Here is an 18216-nt window from a genome sequence, read left to right as displayed (position 1 = left end):
CTTTATTGAGACTCTTTTAGCGCCATATAGCACGTCCTATAGCTACTTCACAAAGAAAGCCTCCCGCTGGCGGAAAGCTTGTAATGTGAAGTAGCACAAGACATACATAACAATGTAGGAGTGAAAATGTCCTCCAAACCACAGATAGTTTGAAGCTGCAAAAGTACTGAATACAGATACTTTAATAAACAGCACAAAGCCACACATGTATTGAGCCAGTTTAGTGCAAGACAAAGTGGTTTGAAGGCCATGCTGCCACATAGGACCAGAAAAGCGCGGCTTGCTTATATGCTGTTGTGTGGCCGCAGTGGAGATGCAGCGTGACTATGGGGGGCTACACCAGGCCTGTTGAAATACAGCTAAAGTAACAAACACCAGGCCTGTTGAAATACAGCTAAAGTAACAAGCAGGTATCCCCTGTTAAAGATCACCAGGCCAGTTGTTTTAATTATGTGGAATATAGCTAAAGGGTTAAGTTAAAGCTACAATCAGAAAGGAGCTATAAACATACATTATTGCACATGTTGATACAGGTTATTAAATATAATAAAGGAAAGCAGGATAACATATGATAAGCAGTAATCGCTAGTTGGCTTTTATGTCACTATATTATCTAGTGTCAGGAGGAAGCGATGGCTGCAGGACATGGGAGCTGAGATGAGGAGGGACAGGGGGAAGTCAGGATAAAATGAATTAAAAACAGAGGGGTTCACTATCATCTTCTGTTGAAGTCAAGAATATTTTTTTTATTTTTGTTTTATTGAATAAATTGGATCAAACACAAAAAGCACAAATCAGCACCAGTACATATCACTACATCGTCAAAAAAATTATAATTGCAAACCATAATATCTCTGTGATTTTCACTTTCATTTCCTATTGAAAAACCCAGAATAGGAAGCTGAAAAGTAAATCTACATGCAGTGCAGTAAGTAGATAATGTATCCAGCTGCATCTAATGTCAACAGAGCCCGGAGGTCCACTAAACCTCTCATTTTCTCCCATTCAGAGCGAGTGAGGCACAGATCTCAGAGGGTCTAATCCCACTGCCTTAGTCATCTCATGACCACGTTTTAAATCTCTAAACCCTCGCTGAGCTCAGTCCACGTGGGTGCCACCACCACTCTGCACTGCTTAGCATCAACAATGCCCTATCCATGTGACAAGACGCACTGCTCTGCACAATAGGAACCACTTAGCCACATGGTATTAAACACATGCAGCGGATGCTAGACAAAAGAACGTTTTTGACTTTTTCAAAATCTTTCACCTCAGTGTGTGACTTTTAAGCCCTGCTAACCGCAGCACGGCTGTGATTGTCACAGGGTTTGTCTCCAAGCCTCAACACACAATGGAATGACTAATCCTTTCACAGAAAAACAAAAAATCCAAATGGGAATGTTTAGAATTATAAAGCATGTGGTCATTTTTGGTGCATTCATCTAGATGACCAATTTTGTCAAGAAAAGACGAAAAGTAAAAATAATGCAATAGTGTTCCCTGTAGAGCTAGATCAATAAATCAGTCAATTCATATTAGCTTATTGCAGATATATTAGCACATTTCTATATGTGGAGCAATAAGTAAAAATAAACTGCAGCAGAGAAATGCCAAACTAGGGTGTGTTTGTTTTTTTTAAATTACTGTCGGCCGATATATCGTTAAGAGATTGTTTTTAAACTCCAGTATTGTGTTTGTGGTACAAAAACCTTGCAAATGCATGACAGAATATGCCAGAGGAAGAGTTCAGAGGACTTACTCATGAGTGGATTACTATACTATACGTTGCCATCTGCCACTTGCCTGCAATGCAGACCAATAAACTGATGAATATGTTCTATCTGGTCATCCAAGGTCAGGACAATCACTCAATCCATTTCACAAATCTATATCTGGCAGATACATAATTCTGTATGGATTTGCAAGATAGCCTCTGAGATTAGACATCTAAATTCTTCAATTTATTTCTTATGTTAAGAAGTTTTACATACGCTATGGACTCAACCAGAATATGCAAAATAAAACCTACAGTTCTCCTTTTAAGAGTCTGCTTAAGTGGTATCTGAGCCACCACACAATGCAATCCACTCACCTCTGTAACTTCCTCTGACTGCTTCAAAAGATTCTGTAATGGCTGGTATAAAAGAGTGTACTCATTTGCATTGAAATGGGTCTTTTATATGCCAACAAAACCCTGTAAGTTACATTCAGGTGAATATGTGTCACGGTGATTCTTCAAAAAAGCAGTAAAAGCACAGTAAGTCACTAAATGGAAGCTTATTTCCAAAAGAGTATCTCTGACCTCAGCCACTCAAAAAAAGCTGTGAGTATTATTTCCTGTTGCTGTATTCGATGGTTGAGATGACTGCAGAGACAGATGCGAAATGGACATTATTTTCAGGAGTTATTACACTGTGTTGAAGCGAGCTGTCCCATCACTGTTCCCGTGGTCAGAGCCAGAACCAGAGACGGTACGGACAACATCTGTGTCCCAACAGGTGACGGTACGTCAGCGCGGACAGCAGTGTGTCCGAGCTGCTGATGGATAGAAACATGTCAGGAATTAATGTTCAGGTTTGCTACACATAATATCATTGCATTTTATCAGCCGTGGAGAGTAACTATGCCTGTAGTGGAATGGGTTTGAATGACGACCAATAACGCTTGTCTTTTACTGTGACCATTTACTGTTCAATATGTAGCAGTTTTACAAACAAGAAAGTGAGCTGAGAACTTAAGCTTGACGGACATGTATTGCATCTAGCGTCTCACGTTCATCTCAGTAAGCTAGCAAGAGTACACAACAGACAACTTCCGTGTAGGCTACTTCAAAATAAAAGCACTTCCTGTGACGGGTCGCAGTAAAACTAAATTACTGTTAAACAAATAAGGTTGTGTACCTTTTCACATATCAGCTGTAAATCAAGTACTGTAAATAATGTAAATAGAGAGTTTTAATCACACTATAAATGACAATTTCCTTTAGACGTTTAAACTAAACAACATGAATTTCTTATTCAAGTGCTTTAAACAAACATTGAACAGCAATGCCGTACTTGAATACAACTGTAAGGTACTTTTAATTGAGTATTTTCATTTTCTCCTACTTGCCTATTTTACGTTTCACTTATCTATTTTATAAAGTAACTCAAAAATAATGCAAAAGTAGTGTAACACATTACAATTCAGAGACAGTAATATTGTAATATAATTAATTACTCTTAAATGACAGTAACTAGTAATCTATAATGTATTACATTTTGGAAGTAACTTGCTCAACACTGGCTGCAAAACACATTTGGATGCAATACAATGTTTTCGAATCACAGGGTTTCTAAGATAGTCTGTGGAGATGCTGACTCCAGATCATTTTCTGTTAAACCACTCACTGCCTTTATGTCATACAACAAACTACCAATTAAATGTCAACATATAGACTGTATATATGTGTGTGGGGGTGTTTCTTCAACTAATGTGTCTAGTGTATACATTAACAAAGTCAGGGTGTGTATCTTCATGATTAATTTACCAAAGCAAGGTAAAATAAGGTTGAAAAAGATAATGTTTTGTCACTTAGTACTTACCTTGACTCTAGAGGACTAAAAATGAGTACCAAAGTCAAGAATCTTGGTGTTATAATTGATGAAGACCTAAATTTTGGTCATCACATTAAAGCGGTAACTAAGTTATCTTTCTGGCATCTCAAAAACACAGCGAGAATCAGAAACTTTGTATCAAAACATGATCTAGAAAAGATCATTCACGCTTTTATTACTTGTAGGGTAGACTACTGCAATGCGCTTCTTACTAATGCTCCTAATAAGACCATAAAACAGCTGCAACTCATCCAAAATGCTGCTGCAAGAATACTCACAAACACCAAGAGGAGAGAGTGGCTTCCGGTTAAATTCAGAATCAATTTCAAGGCTTTACTTATTGCCTTCAAGTCTTTCAATGGTCTAGGCCCAAAATACATTGCCGACATGTTTATTGACTACAAGCCTAGTAGGTCTCTCAGATCAGCAGATACTGGTCAGTTGGCGGTTCCCAGAGTTCTTTCCAGGAGTGGTGAAACGGCCCTCAGCCATTATGTTGCCCACTGCTGGAACCAGCTTCCGCTGGATCTAAGGCATGCACCAACTGTAACCATTTTTAAATCTAAGTTAAAGACTGTTCTCTTCTCAAGAGCTTTCAGCTAGGCTTGCTTGATGGTATTTTAATTACTTTATTTGTTTTTAAACTGTTATGCCTTTATAATATGTTTGTCTTCTCATGTATCTCAATTGTATATTTGTTGTTGTTGTTTCTGCCAGTAAAGCACTTTGAATGACCTCTGTGTATGAGAAAGTGCTCTATAAATAAATGTGCCTTGCCTTGCCTTATTTCAATTTTCACATATAGCATGTTTTTATCTGAAGCCATAAATTAACAACCTAATTGAAGTTATGGAATGAAATAAAATGTAAGCAATTCGGGGGTGGTTAAATATACTAAATGATATGGTGTGAGTTACACGTGTCGTGTACCAGACTGTAATTGTAAGAAACACGACTGAGTATAACTTTCAGAAACTTCGGCACACACTGCTGTCTCAGCTGCAGAGCACCACAGGGTTTAAAGCATGGCTCAAGGGAATTTCTGCAGTGATGACAGACACTACAGATGTAATGCCAGCCGCCCTCTAGTCAACAGCTCACAGCTGGAACACACCCAGTCGGACTGAATTCACAATAAACAAATAAAAAATGTAAATGCCCTAAATTCAACTTTCAAACAGGGTTTTTATTGCTTCGGCTCAGCATGGAGTGAAGCGTGGATCAAACATTCTTTTTTTCTTTTTAAATATACTTCTCATTACAAAGTAAAGTAATAATTTGTTAAAGGCCAAGGCATACTTATTTATTCTCCATGCCAGATTCAGCTGGTTATCTCGTGGTATTTCCACTAAATGCCTTTCAAGGGAGGAAAAAACAACAGATGACTAGCTAGTTACAATATGTGATATGTGACCTACAGTTTATTAAAAAAAAAAAAAAAAGAGTATGAAAACCCACGCTTCATTGACTTTACTGCTTGGCTTCTGTACAATACCTCTATCTCCTGTAAGCTTATTAAGGGTGACTTATTTTCCAAACTCACCTTATGCTGAGTTCTTAAGAGAATCCATACTGCAGTTGTATTGTAGCCTTGAGATATTACCTCTGTTTAGGCTCTCACTCTGGAACTGCAAAGGTGAGATGAGGGCTTGAACAAAGAACTGACAACACAATGAAACTGGCCCTGATGGACTGAATATAGAACGATCATATTGCATGATATATTTCAATATTTAATTAGTTTTCCTTATATATACTGACATGCAAAACTCACGACAAACCTATAATTGAAAGTAATAAGGACAGCTGTAGCAGGGTTGAAAATTAGAAAGAGCGATAAGAGGGCAGAGATGCAGACAATGTAAGACTGATGGGGGAGAAAGTTACACTGTACTGTTCTAATGGTTCCCATTCGCACATGAAATTCCACTACAGGTGGCGGAGTTTACTATTGCTGATATCTGACACTGAGCTGCTGATCTGATAATGGTGTTCTCGCTGTGCATTACAGTACGTGCCCTTCTCCACATGGAAACAAGGAGGGAGAAGGTGGTAAATCATTACATAGGCTTGCAACCCACTGTATCTCCTCTGAATCTGTGAAAGAACATTACTGGAAATTGAAACACCAGGAAGAAGGTGAAAAGAAGGAAAACGCATTTCACAATTGCTCCGGTTTTCTCACTATACACTTGGGCCTAAATCATTTCAGGCATCACTACCCACGAGTCGCTTATCAAATAATATTAAAATGGTTAGCCCAAGATTTACATTGTGCATATGAATAAAGTGATATTTGCAGAATAAGTTATGATAGTAATGCACTGAAGGGTAATTTTTTTTTCCTATGATGAAATCCCATTTTCATAACTCTGTCATAACCCGGTTTACAGAGTGAAGACACTCTATGAAAGAGAGAGCTCTGAGAGCAAAAGTACTGAAGCACTTACTCTATTTCAAAATACCAAACTCATGCCTGCTCTACAGTGCTAACCTGTAACCATTCACCTAATTACTTCCTTGACCTTATAATCTTGCCTTTATTTGGGGGTTGAAATTCTGGCATTTTACAGTGTTTAACAGGACCTCACAATATCTAGCCAAATTTAAAGCCACTCTAAAAAATATTTTTATATGAAAAATGGATCAAATGACCATGTGTATGAGAAAGCGATCGCTTATTCTACCAAACCCACATATAATTCCCTTCAGTTCTACAGAGCTTTATAGCATCATTCAGCTCATTGTTTTGGTTTTCTGGCATCAACTTTACAGTTTTGGTTAACTCTCACTGCTCTTATCAGTGTCTTCAAAAACATTAGCTATTACAACTTTAAAATGTGATAATACATCAATACTGTGGTTATGCAGACCCCAAGAGAGCCAAAAAAATCGTTTAGGTTGAAACAACTCCTCTGAGCTAAACCTTTCTCATTTCATCATTCAAAACATACTCCCCCTGTCTAAAAGCAACATGATTGAGTCATACTGTTTGAAATGAACACCATTTAAAGGGTAAGGTGGGCAATATTCTATATTTTTCTAACTGCCAACAATTGCCCTTAAAAGGACCAAAACAAACAATGACTGATTATACTAACAAGTATTGCCTGTGTAGACAAAGCCTGACACACTGTAGCTTATTCCTCTGTGCCATAGACCTCTGTTGATGTCCAAAAACTATTAAAAACTCATCAATGTGGCACCATTCCACTGGGTGACATGTCCTTTCATTACAAAAAACATGGGCGCTGCTTATTTTGAGTAAAAAAAATGTACGTGGTTCCGCTGCTGTAATAACTTACTTGCGCACCAAATATGTGTCTGGAAATAGTCCCCAAAACATGCACAATTTACTCCTGTTTGCTTAAAATTACTAATATGATTTAGTAATTTTATATGTTTTGAAGCTAGAGTAAAGATATTGGTATCATAATCTATGGAATCCATTAGTACCATCCATGTCATGCTAACTTGTTGGCAACGGGGCTAAATAACACTCCAAAGTTAGGGTAACTTTTTGGCGAGTGAAAAAGTGGCATGGCCATTTTTAAAGGGGTCCCTTGACCTCTCACCTCAAGATGTCTAAATGAAAATTAGTTATATGGGTGGGTAGCCATGAGTCCTTCTCATGCAGTACAATGTGTTATTTTCGCCTAATCTAAAATTGTGTATTTGAATATTTTTGGAATATCTTGGAATTGCATAAATTGGGTATAATAATAATAATAATAATAATAATAATAATAAATTGAATTTGTATAGCGCTTTTCAAGGACTCAAAGTCGCTTTACAGGGCAAGGTAAAAAACAATAACAAAACAAAACAAGATACAGGCATAGATGAAAAGGGAGGGGGTGCATGTGGCTACGGATAGGCAGAGGTGAAGAGATGGGTCTTGAGGCGGGACTGGAAGATGGTGAGGGACTCAGAGGTGCGGATCTCTTGGGGGAGGGAGTTCTAGAGCCTGGGAGCTTCCCTGGAGAAGGCTCTGTCCCCAAAACTGCGGAGGTTGGACTTGTGAATGGAGAAGACCGGCTGAGGTGGATCTGAGGGACCGTGAGGGTGAGGGTATGGCTAGAAAGCTAAGACACTTGTAGATTAAATTACCCCAATTGTAATAATTTGTGATGTAAGGCCCCATAGTAGCCATTTCATTGTAGTGACACCATTTTTGAAACTTGACCTCACTGTATAAAATGACCTATTGTGACCTCTAGGAGAATCAAAGCCTTATGAAACTTCATAACCACAAACTAGAGGCTGAGGGCATTCAGAGGATATACATTGGTAATATGATAAGGGGGGGTTCTAAGCAGTTTTAAAGATTAAAGGGTTAAAGATGTACATCTACTGTATAGTCTCTAATGGTAATTGTTAATAATGACCATAGAATATTGCTAACCTCAACCTTTAACTGGCAGTGGCTTATGTTACACATTTTTAGCGATACCAAAAAGCCTAAATTTAGACCATTCTTTAAACTCCCAAAATTGTGTAATCTGCCTTCAATGCTCAAGGGCTGCACAATTAATGCAGTCTTATTTGTTTTAGCATCGGAATGCATTTTGTGTGAAGCGCTGACAGAACAGACAAGATTAGATCATTAGTCAGCCGTGGGATTGTTGCAGCCCTTGTTAATTACCATTTTATCTCACACACTTATACACATCTGCCTGGTGTAAGCGCATGTAACAAAGAGGTGAGGACTAAATGAATGCAAACTGCTCACCCAAAGCCATGCAAGCATGAGGTGCCTTGAGCTGTGTAACTGTGGATTGTATTTCAATATTGAAAGACAATGCTTAGGTGGAAGAACATGGAAAGATATCCAGTTCTCTAACAAGCTGCTCCATCTGAAATAACCTGCTACATCTAGTGGAAGCCGACTACCCGGTGAAATGGTTAGTCTCCTTTTGACTTCCACCTGTGTGAGCCACACCCTGAAGGCTTTTCTCTTCATCCTTTGGTATGAAAAATACACTACATTACTTCTAAAGATATTTCACCCCTGCCTAATTTATCCCCCCTGGTTCACTTCAGTTACCAGAGTATTTTATAACCTTTTTAGTTCACCCTATTAATACTTAAAGAGAAGATCGCCTTGAGCGTCCTGTCTTCAATCATGACAATAAAAATGGTATACCTTTTACCAGTCCTGAAGACCTAATATCAATCAAGCAACAACCACCAAAGCTGAAGTGCAGAAATACCTTAATATATAACTCATCTGATGGCCACGAAACACGTGCTCCAGGAAAACCCAAATTAAGTTCAAGTTCTTAATGCTAATTTCACCCTGTTTAAAGAACATCTTGGTGGGCTTCTTGAAAACAACTACTGTATAAACCCAATTCCAAGTTTTAAATCCTCCACAAACCTAAGAGATGTCACAGATACGACATCCATATTTTTATACTGTCTATTGTATCTTTATAACAGGGCGACTAAGACAATATGAAGAAAGTTTTCTATCACTCTTAGTCCACCAACAGAAAATGAATCAGCAACTATTTTGATAATTGAGTAATCATCATAAGTCACTTAAAAAGTGGAAAAAAAATTCAAGCAAAATGCCAAACATCCTTAGTTCCAGGTTCTCAATTGTGAGAATTTGCTGTTTTTCTTCAACTTTTGTAATTATAAATTTAATTTCTGTGGGTTTTAAACAACAAGCAATTTGAGGACATAACCTTGGGCTTTAGGACATTGCTATGTGCATTTTGATGTGCACTAGAATGAAAATAAGCGTTACTTGCAGTCCTACATGATATACTGTATGTCTTTTTACATCACCATGAAGATATATTTCATTATCTATCTATAAAGGAACGTCCGTCTGTCTGTCTGTCTGTCTGTGTGGTATGCGCATATCTCTCGAACCGTTAGTCCGATGGATTTCAAACTTGACAGGTGTCTTGCTACGGGCACGAGTAAGTGCGGTGCCAAGTTTGACATTGTTTGGATTAGAAATGCAAAATATATCGTTAAATATATATTGGTAAAAGAAGCACCCATGGGATTACAGCCTTTGACTCTTTTCCTGCTATTGTATTAAGTTGCTGTGAGCTGGCAGAACATAACATAGCATAATCTCGGAGATTATTCCTTCACAGCGCTGTGCAATGCGAGAAACTCTCACAGTTGAACCGGGCAGCAGTTTTCAGACTCACCCTGGGTCGAGTTAATTAAGTCTACTGCTAATTTACAACACTAATAACATTACCGTCGCCAAAATACCCCTGCGAATTAAATCCATACTTACCGTCAAGTCACTAAACCTGTATGGAAATGAACACCCCTGCTGAAGTGTTAAAATACGACACAAGTCTCTCTCTCTCTCTCTCTCTCTCTCTCTCTCTCTCTCTGCACACACAAACGGTCCGGTTCTGGTGGTTGATGAACGTAGATATGTGCTGATTAGCTCTCATAACAGGCCAGGTGGGTAGCACACTGCCATGAGTCCATGACGCTAATGTCTGATTACTCCACATTGTCATTGTGATATTTTGTGATTACATTCTGAATTTGCCCTGTTCTCTGTCAGGTAAATATAGTAGTAAGCTACAATGTCTTCCTCTGATGTAGACCTAGCCTACACTGTAAGTCAGTAGTAGGCTATACAGTGAAGGTGCATATTAAGTGGTTTGAGGTCCTTCTGTAAGTCATTTTGGGGTACAATTTGGTTTTGAAGAATTCTACAAGCAGCAATACCACAGGCCAAGCAATCGCCTGTTCCAAACAGGCACATTTTCAACAGGCTCTTTACTAGTATAGTAAATTCAATTAAGAACATCTGCTACCTCCTCAGATGTTGTGCCTCAGAACTTGCCACATCATTAGTTAAAAACAACAGAAAAGCTTTTAATAGTTATGTGCTAAATGCCAAGCTGTACAAAAGAACAGCGGCTCGCATTCATGCACGCACGTACACACACACACTAGGTGAAAATATGGAACAAAGGCCAATTGATGTTGATTGTCTAACATGCAGGGGCAGATGTCTAATTACACACCATCGGCATAGCATTGCCTGTTAATTAAGAAACCTTTAAAGCATCTAAATTACCTCATCTAAACTACCTGTGGATTATACTGTAAATGTAAAAGCATCAGCTCATCTGCTGCAAGTCTTTACTAAAGATTTTTGTTCTACAATGTTATTTAGCTAAAACAGACACTTGGAAAGCATTGGTCATGAGCAATAGTGGTAGTTTGACAGAAAAGCGTTATGCCTCCTCACAGGAAACATTTTGACTTGTCATAGAAAGCACAGGTACAATGAGATTGCTTTGTTCATGATTACAGGGTTTTAGGGGTGAGCAATAAAACATTCTCGAAACGGGATAACGATAAAATTCAGGTCGATAACGATGATAAGCTTTGGACATATTTACCCAACTGCCAGAGTCTGGCTTTTCGGCTTGCCGGGCCCACCCACTTCCTATTGTGAGTGTTTGTCTGTTGCCGGTGTTGTGTCGAAGTGTATTGCCCCATCGAATAGTGTTTCCCTCCTGTTAAAATGCGTAACGCAACCATCCATAGTTATGGTTAGAGATAAGGGTTGGTTCAGGTTTAGGTATGGGGAAGAAGGTGAATTTGGAAATTAGAGAAATTGGAGCCGAGGGCAACAAAAGTGATGGAGGACATGAACAGGAACTTGTGTTATCCTCTCAAGCTGAAGACATTGTTGATAAAAATCGTTACACAACGTCAGTTGTGTGAAAATGGTTTGGATTTCACAAAAGCAAGGAGGAGCAGATTAAGCCGGTCTGCAAATATGTCAGTGGTTGGTACCAACCAGGACGGGAAACGCAACAAATCTTTACCATCACCTGAACAGACACCGTCCCAGCGACCACACAAGATTATAAAAAAAGGGGACTCATTCTGGCCTGAGTCCACACACACAGCCTGCAAGTTAAAAGTAGTAACGTTAGTTTGTCTCCTGTTAACAGCGCTAGCATTAGTAACCGTGCCGTCTTTTGCAAAATTAAAAGAAATGTAGCCAAAACTGAATACTCACTTAATTGGCACTTGTTGATTTTGCAGACACAAAAAAGGAAAACGTAATTGTAAGATAACTCTGTATAAGGAAAAGAGCGCGATTTCTTTTTTTTGCCAGTAGAGGGCAATACTGCTCTGTTGACAAGTGGTGTATCTCATAATGTGAATGTGTAATGAAAACAAAACAAAAACATTGCGCTGAATATAGGCATGTTTTTTTATTTCATATGTTAATAAACTATATAGTCTTAAGTGTAATTAAACCTCTGGTTTCTTTCGGCTTCAGTCAGTATGCACTTCGAACAGGAAGTACCAGCAGAAATTTATATTGTGATAAATATAGATATCGATAGGATCACATTTTTTGCCATATCAGGGTCCTACTGCTGTGTGTGGCATGTTGAAAATGTGCTATGTACGTGTATAGTGTTAACTCTGTGACCTTAAGCCTAAAAACACAGGTTTCAAAGCTGTATGTGCCTGAAGTTTTATTGTTTCATTTAGTAAGGCCTATTATTATAGGTGACTATTATTATTGCTATCTTTAACTTGCAAATAAATGACTGCATGCCTCAAATTTATCTCAGACACCTGTGGGGTCCCGAACACCACCAGAACTGCCCACAGGACTCACCTATCACTCTGTTCAGGTTAGTTGGTGACATAGACGTTGGAAGTAGGGGGTGGTAGCACCCCCTATGACAGCACCAAACTTTTATTTTTCAAAGAATTAACTTTCATTTCTCACTTTCATATTTCCTTACAACATAAATAATACATGCTTTCATAGCCTAATTATGTGATTGTCAGATTGTTTCGACATGTGCACATGCACATTTTTTGTTAATATAAAGGATTTTAGGTTTTCATGACTGATATGAGCAGAGCTTTCTACAAGCGACGGCTGCCGGCCAAACAGCCTCATTTAAGTCTAGCCGCTACTTGATTGCATTCATTTTTGATTCTAATAAAATTCTTTTGATGAACAATTGCGATTCACTATGCATGGACATTTTATAACCACTCCGGCTTCAAACCAATGTGAGTGACGAGACACGAGCCTGTCCGTCTGTCAGTAGAACTCCCTGCAGTAGCTTAATATGAGTGCATTAATGTTTCTAGTAATATAAAAGCCACCATTAACTATGAACCATTAAATAGCGTCATTGGTACGTGCCAGAGGCCACCAAATTCGGGCTTTTACGGCCAAAAATCTCTGCGGGGAGGGGGGTGCATGACCCCTCTACAAGCGTCCCTGGTTGGTGATGTCTATAACCTCCAATACCAGGGGACATGGGCTTTTACTTTTAAAGTGAATATATTGTGCAATAATTTAATCTTTAAACCCGGTTTCTAATATCTAAAAAGAGTAGAGTATGCCTATACTTAAGGACCAAATAACATTTATGTTAATGTGCGCTATGAGTGAATGAAGTTTTGAGGGGCACGCGTTGCCTCCTGCAGCGCGACACTCGCAGGGGAAGTTATTGCATGCCAGGCGTGTACTCGATAAAATGCTCTTATTGATATGCATATGAAGCGAGATCCAAAAGTCAACTAATAAGAAATGCAGCTATATGCAGCTATATAAATATATATATATATATTTTTTTTTTTTATATATATATATATATATTTAATAAATAAATAAAACAGCCAGCATTAGCCTCTGCATAGTGTGTCAAACCAATAACTGCATGAACAGCCAACCACAGACATTGATGGGATAGTCTAACATCCAGATAATCCAAAGTGAACGCTGATGCGCTCAGTCTGTTTGAAAACTTCACCATCCAGAGATTAGCTGTCCACAGACCAGAGCAGAGCAGAGGCGACCGACTGCGCCTTGCAACGGATCAGCTAATCATTTCACAGCGGGGAATCGACATGATACGGTGAACATATTGGCGATGCAAGCCTCCGTGGTCAAAAAGACAATTAAGCAGTGACAACAGTAATCGTGTGTGTACCGTAACGCATGTGCCCGAAAACACAACTGTCGTCCACAAAACAACAGAAAACGTCTTACCATGTTTTGGCTCCAGAGGCACGTAACACAAATCCCTTTTGGACGGGAAAAGGAGTCCCAAATAGCGACTGGAGGGGCAGCTACTACAGCCTCCTCTCACGGGCACATCAGCGCTCTGCTACTGCCACAGTGTTAACCCGACACAGCAAGAGACAGTAACACTTCACCGGTGGGGGTGTATTCTGGGTCTCTCTCTCTCTCTCTCTCTCTCTCTCTCTCTCTCTCTCTCTCTCTCTCTCTCTCTCTCTCTCTCTCTCTCTCTCTCTCTCTCTCTCTCTCTCTCTCTCTCTCTCTCTCTCTCTCTCTCTCTCTCTCTCTCTCTCTCTCTCCTCTCTCTCTCTCTCTCTCTCTCTCTCTCTCTCTCTCTCTCTCTTCTCTCTCTCTCTCTCTCTCTCTCTCTCTCTCTCTCTCTCTCTCTCTCTCTCTCTCTCTCTCTCTCTCTCTCTCTCTCTCTCTCTGACGTGCGAAGCAGGTAATCTTATTACACAAGGTGATCCCAGCAAAAGCTCCGTTACCACTCCTCCCACCTATCTGCTAGATATGCACCTGACCAACACAGGTATACACCCCCTGAGATAGATAGGCTACATGATATTCAACAGGATGTCTTTCCTATGTGATAAAAAAAGTAGGGAAAGAAAAGTCACCAAACACACTCATGAAGTTCAAACTAATCCATAACTTATTACAGCTATGTGAGTGCAATGCCACCCTCTCACCAAGGTGGACATGTAGTTTATATTATTACTATCACTTGTCATTATAGTTCAGAGTTAAATCCATTAGTTTGGTCAGTCTGCACCGATTGGAGTGGAGCTGAGAAATATTACCACTGGAGGCAGCTAGCTATGATTCACCCGTCACTTTGCAACAATCACTGGCCTTTTCTTCCCTCCAGCTTAACCAACAACAAAGCCTCCCATCAATATACTCTAATTAGATGTTGTGCTGAATAAGTCCCAACTAAAGGTTGCAGGGAACATTCAATATCAACAACAAGAGACAGCATGTGGTCTTGTTCACAAAAGACATGTTGGCGGTAAAATTTCAGACAATTCTCCTGACTATATAAATTTACTTTTCTAAAACGGCAAATGTAATTTGGTGAGATGTGAACAACTTGCCAGTATCTATTAAGACTTTTAACAACCGCACACACCCACAGAGGGAGTCTTAATAAACTCATGCAAAAGGGAATATCGCAACCATCATAGATGTTATGAAAACAGCTGAACAGATTAGCATGTGACACAAGTTTAAATGTGACCCTACATAAATGTGATCCTATAAAATAGGGATTCCTAACCAGGGGTACTTGTACCAAGGGTTACTTCTGCAGTTGCAGAGGGAAATACGGACAGATTGTGGTGTAGCTCAACTAACTAAGTTCAGGTGCAGATTTTAATCAACAGCAGCACTTTAGAGTTCTGGTTAACCTGCAAAATGTCCCCAAAAAGATCCAAAATAAAACAAACTGAGCAACACAAGGCGGCAACAGGCTGATGTTTAGCAGGTCAGGGGGTTGGTAGGATTCATCCTCTGGGAACCATGAATGTTTTGTACAAAATTTCACGGCAATCCATCTAATAGTTGTTGAGATATTCCAGTCGACCCATCGTCATTACCATCGCTATTAAGCGTGGCTAAAAAAGAAAAAGGAGAACAAACTAAAAACCTTGACAATATTTACCAATATCCACTTTTATATACTTAACAGTGTTACATAATCCAGTTTAAAACATGACAAGTAGGGTATCTAAGGCCTGTGTACCTTGAACAAAAAAGGTTGGGAACCACTGCTCTAAATATTGCTACTGACATGTATAATTCAGAGTGGAATGGATGTTCATTCTTGACCTTTGGGAACTGTAATACTTTAAACACAAAAGGTCCACCTACTAGCGTTTGGACTTTTAAACTCTCTCACAATATTCATTGAATGAATGTGCTTAGATTATTTTCACCATCTCTTTATTATGTACGGTATATTCAGGACCATAGGTTAGAGAGCATATCATGTCAGTTTGTGTTTGAGACGGGCAGAGGCAACTAGCCTTTTTGAAAGAATGTAGCTTTTCATTTCATTCTTGATTGGTGATTTGTAATGTCAAAGACATGCAGCACATTTTGAAATGATACATCAGAAACAGTGGCTACGTTAACATACACATAATATTCCGGTTTTTGCCCTTATTCCGAAAAAGACGATATTCCGACTAAGCTGTTTACATGGCTAATGAAAGTGAATATTCCACTAATATTCCTGTTTACATGTAGCCATGCAAAATAAGATTTTTACCAGGGGTGGCAGACTTGTTTGACTGTGCGTACACAGCATCCCTCTTTCATTCTTTCAACCAGCTTCATGAAAAGGCCGGCGTAGCGATGTGTTCACATATCCAAAACCTGTTGATATCCAAATTTTTGATAATGTTTAAAAATAGCTGTGTTTCTCCTTCTTATTGGTCTGCAGCCTTGCAAACTGTTGGCTGGTGGGTTTGTGTACAGCAACCATAGCAACGCACAGAGCTGACCATAAGCCGTAAACAGGCAAGAGGCCTAAACTGGGCGTAAACTGTGATAAAAACCCAGATTGAGAGGCATATTCCGAATGTGCTGTGTACATGTCCAAAAAATGCCTCTAAAACCCGAATAAAGAATATCCCACGTCTTAATCGAAAAATACTATATTCGGAAAAAGGCCTTATTCAGAATATTCAACCGGAATATGCTTTTTATATGACCTATATCAAATTCGGAATATTGTCATATTTGGAATAATAGTGGAATATTGGTGTGCATGTAAACATACTCATTGTTAGGATGCAAGACAAGGCAAGATAACTGCGTATTTAGTCCATTTATCATTCACGCTAAAAATGCAAACAAAAATGTGTCTAAAAATAGCCCTCTAACTGGCATGCATAGGCCCTGGATGAGAATCAAGAGCTAATCCGGGTTAAGTCATCACTACCTTCACTTGGCCTAGCTTGTTTTTGGTATGAGGAAGGCTTTGAGAAGAAGCTCTCTAATAATCAGCCCCTGCCACAGTACTAATTCTCTCTCTCATCTTGTCTCTGTTGCTGCAGAGAAAACAAGGGGCCATGGGTTCAGGCAGAAGTGAAGACACTCCACAGAGGAGGGTGATTAAGGGAAATGCTGCTTTTGGGCTCTTGTCTCAGCACCCCAATGAAGTCTTCTTAGCGAGAAATCACCAAACAGACATCATACATATGTGTGTCTGTGTATTAAAGCGGTATGTGGGAATGTACGTGCCTGTGCTAGCATGTCAGTTAATCAGTGAAAATGAGAAAGGAATAATGGAGAAACATTTGTAAAAATAACTGCAGGCACTTGTCTAATTAAGTCTTATAACTAGAAATGAACAGGCCTTTCACTCTTCATTATTCTATTATTAATAATATCATTCTTCAAATATCTGCAGAGTGTGTGCCCATCCTAATAATGTTTATATAAGGAGGATGGAAACAGGTTTGGTTTTTTTTTTTTTTTTTTTTTTTTTTATATTAGAAAGGATCCTTTTAAGTGGCGGACGAGTAATACATAATTCAACTATAATGTCCAATCTTTCTTTCTGTAAAACTAATTATGCAGTCACAAAATACACTTAGGTTGACTTTGAGGTACCATGTATTCTGCTGAGAATGCTCAAAGTCAATTTTTGTGCCTTTTTCCTGTACAACTAGGGAAGCCTGAGGTTCCCTTTATAAATGCTGCACACTGCTTATTTGTATTCAGTTGAGAGTTCAATCACTAAGCAGGCAAGTCTTCTTCAGGGAAAATAATTTCTATTAGTGATGTCGCATTAATACTGCACCTTCAGTCATTTCTTTGAAGCTCAACAAACTGATTTGCCTCGCAGATGTAGACTTCCTGCAGTGACATACAGCAATGGTTTACTTATTCTCGATGAATGCCTTCTTGTCTCACATTTGGGGGATGAAGTGTTCATTCGTTATTTGGTTTTTGGGTGGAAAATGCATTGTTTACCCATTGAATTTTGCTGAGCCATTACATTGTTTTTGGGGTTATTAAAATGTTTGAATATGACTCGTTTTCAAAGAGGGACTGATGTTTTCAGACTGTTAGGGTAATTTATGGCACACCATCCATAGCATTATGTAGCAATATCAATTTATTCCACCAAATGTGAGATTCAAACAACCATCAACATTCTGGAAAGGAAGTGCAAGTGAACCAAGGCTTTCACCCTTTTTGAGAATGAGTCAACTGGTGGTGTGGGCTTTTTGAATCAATGGCACAATAAATCATTCAGGAGGTTTGTTTCAAGGAGAGCATTGTCATACTTGGATGAGCAGAAAATAAACATTTCCCTGGATGCCTTCTTTCTATAATAATTTCTTAATATTGCTTTGCCTCTTTAAGGTGAGCTCTTAAAGCATATTGTCAACAAATTCATTAAAGCAGTGATGCTGATAATACAAGCCTTAACGAGAGAGAGAAATCAAGAGCAAGAAGATACTGGCACTACAAAAAGGCAAGCTTCATCTTGAATATAGTTTTTCACTCAGGACAAATTGAACAATTCTTCTTGTTGAAGCG

At 38.9% G+C, this 18216-nt stretch overlaps 1 protein-coding gene across 15 annotated transcripts in view; it reads right to left on the bottom strand.

The window, feature by feature from the left end:
* LOC116055092 (protocadherin-15-like) overlaps window positions 1-18216 on the bottom strand; it is a 245948-nt gene that overhangs the window by 182289 nt on the left and 45443 nt on the right. For 2 of the 15 annotated variants that reach the window (XM_035991959.1, XM_035991962.1), the window contains exon 1: window positions 13633-13822. The exons of the other annotated variants lie outside the window; for them this stretch is intronic. The gene's annotated coding sequence lies outside the window, so the exon portion shown is untranslated. Of the gene's footprint in view, window positions 1-13632; window positions 13823-18216 lie in introns of those variants that run through there. 15 annotated transcript variants of the gene reach the window in all.

The sequence above is a fragment of the Sander lucioperca genome, chromosome 15 (assembly GCF_008315115.2).
Source record: "Sander lucioperca isolate FBNREF2018 chromosome 15, SLUC_FBN_1.2, whole genome shotgun sequence".
NCBI lineage: Eukaryota > Metazoa > Chordata > Actinopteri > Perciformes > Percidae > Sander > Sander lucioperca.
Note: the sequence above shows the minus strand (reverse complement) of the source record. Positions and strands in the feature narration are given on the sequence as shown.